Raw genomic sequence first — 2,831 nt, forward strand, 5'->3', positions numbered from 1 at the left:
CTCTTCATCCGGTTCTATGTCCCTTTACTGATAGTTTAGTTTTCTGTTTTTGAAGTACTTTATTTCAAAAGAATAAATTCTAAAAAACGAATTGCATTTGTACAAAGAAATGTGAGTGGTCCCCCCATAACTGCCCCTTTCCCTATGCTATTTCTCCTAACCTACCCCCTCGCAACTCCTTTTTAACACTCCCCTGACCCCTATATTTTTCCATGTGTTTTTTTGAAGTAATGTTTTGGGTACAAATAACTTCAAAAATATCATTCCTGCAAAACAACACAATACCCTCCATACTGCTGCTTCACAAATTGCACCTGTGACGACACCAGCTGCTGCTGGCACCGTCATGCCTCTTGCCTCACCTGCACCATGTGGCTGCCTTCTTGCCTCCTCCTGCTTGCAATTCCATTCTTAATTTACCTCCTCAGCAACAGCATCTTTGTCTGACTGACAGTCTGTCTGCGGCACAGGTACTTCCTCTGACTGGATGAAAGTCTGCATTGGGAGAGTACAGCACTTGCACGGCCACCAAGTGCCTGAAGTTCCTCCACAGGCTGTTCCCATGTATGTTCCTGGACAGCCTAAGTGACCACCTCATCTGCCATGGTATGGATTTCCAACTCCACTAGGGACACAGGCACACATAGACAGGCCAATGGAGGGAGAGGGGCACAAGAGGCCATTGTGGTAGCTGTCATGGAGAGCTCCGGTATGAAATTATATGATATGATGAGTCATTTATAATGCACCTGTCCACAAGTGTTTCTAGACGTGACTCAGTTGGGATTGGATTGGGCACAGATGAGGAGGAGGGGGCCATTTCAGTGGCCTGTCCACAGAGGCCACCAGAAAGCAGTGCTATTGCCAATTTTATTTGATTTTGTATTTCTATTGTACGCTTCCAAACAGAGCCAAGCGGAAGCCTGCATTTAGACACAGATGGTCAAATCCCAGAACTGCAACTTAAGACAGTAAAAGTCAGAAAACTATTGAAACACGTGAGTTTTCAATTTTTTGCGCAAAAGGTTCAGGGAAGATGTCTTCCGGAGTTTGGCAGGCAATGCATTCCATAGACAAGGCCACTTAATTGAAAAAAAATGTTTCCCCTGAAAAACAAAGTGAGAGGGTGGGATAGTCAGCAAATGTTGCCTGATCAAGCAAAGAGAGTGTGTTGGATGATAGAGGCTGGTTTTAAAGGCCAAATAACTATGCATTTATGAATCAGGAGAAGTGTCCTAAACTCAATACTTTGTTAAACAGGCAACCAATGTAATTTCGTGCAATACAGAGAGACAGATGTAGATTTAGAAAGACTGTCGAACTGCAGCATTCTGGGCAACTTGGAGTCGATGTAGCTGAATCACTGATGCCCCTAAGAGAAGAGTGCCAAAATAGTCAAGTCTAGAATTGGTAATTGTCCCCACAACCCCAGGGAAATCAAATTCAGAGATAAATGGTCAAACAGATTTTAGTAGCCCAAGTTAATAATAGACATATCTGACCACTTGTGTAACATGAGTTTTACAGCTCAGAGATGCCTGCCATATATAACATTTGAGTATACGTTATGCGACTCATTTTGATCCTAAAATATTGTCAAGATCCTTTTTAAAATGTGAGAGGATGGCAGTCTTCAGAGAAACTTTAGAGGAACCCACAAAGTCAATTGAGATAGAAATTACAGCAGAATGATCTGACCAAGCCATGTTTTCTTGGTGAGACACTCTCAATCCTCTAGAAAGAAACTAGGCCGAAACAGTGTCCTAGATTGTGAGAGGCAGATGCTGTAACTAGTAGTAAATTGTGAGCCAGAAGAATCTCATTCAGTTTGATGCACAAGTACCACCAAGGCCCACTTAGGGTAACAGTGCCCAGCCTGTAGATCATGCACAGGCAGCACCCCATGAAGAGGTGCTTCACAGATGAGAAGCTAACAATCCTCAATGATTATGTCCACAAACTCCATGTCGACTGTTAGCAATGATTTCTCTTTACTGCTCCTTTCCTTCCGTCTTTATGGAACTCCCAAGCGTTCTGCTTTTATTTTTTAATCTGACCTGTACTTTTTGCCATGCAGTGAAGCCTTAAGCTTCACTACACTGGCTTTTGCTCATATGTTATGGGGAAACTGATATGTCCTTCAGGCTTTCAGTACTGGGAAACCTTGTTTCCCTTAGTCGTGTTACTGTGTTAATTCTTTTGGTTACCTTTGTACCACTTCTGGTAACTTTTTTGTGCAAAGCAGCTTACAACGCAGTACAATGGGGTGCATTTTGTTTTGCCCTAGAATAACACTCAGAGGATTTTTGGTTACTCTAGGTGTGCAAAATGGATAGGCTGGTGGCAGCTGTGATTTTTCCCACTTTTTGGAGATTTTCATTTTAGCTTTACCACGTTTGGCTACTAACCGTGGCTACTGGTCAAACATGACTGTGCAATGAGATTTTTCACCTGTCCTTTTGCAACCATTCTTCAGAGATCCTGGAGAAACCTGAAGGAGCGAAGTATCCTGTCCAGCTATGAGACCCGTAAAGAAACCTGAGACCTGATTGAAGGAGGCCTGGCAATCAACTTCTACTGCTGACCTTGAGGAGCCTTGTTTTGCTGTTGATCTTTAGTAGTCCTCCGAAGAAACCAGGGTCCTTAGAGTGGAGGGACCATCCTTTCTCAATGTCTGCTCAGTGACGTGCCAAAAGAAGCCTTCGGAAGTGCCCTGGAACTGTCCTGTGGCTGACCAGCTTTGTTTTAGAGCTAATGTGCTGCCAGCCTCAACATACTGAGTTTCGGCCTGAATCTTGGGGGATCCACAGCTGGCCCTACGAGGCTAACCT

The sequence above is a fragment of the Ambystoma mexicanum genome, chromosome 11, assembly GCF_040938575.1.
Source record: "Ambystoma mexicanum isolate Mex_15411 chromosome 11, UKY_AmexF1_1, whole genome shotgun sequence".
NCBI lineage: Eukaryota > Metazoa > Chordata > Amphibia > Caudata > Ambystomatidae > Ambystoma > Ambystoma mexicanum.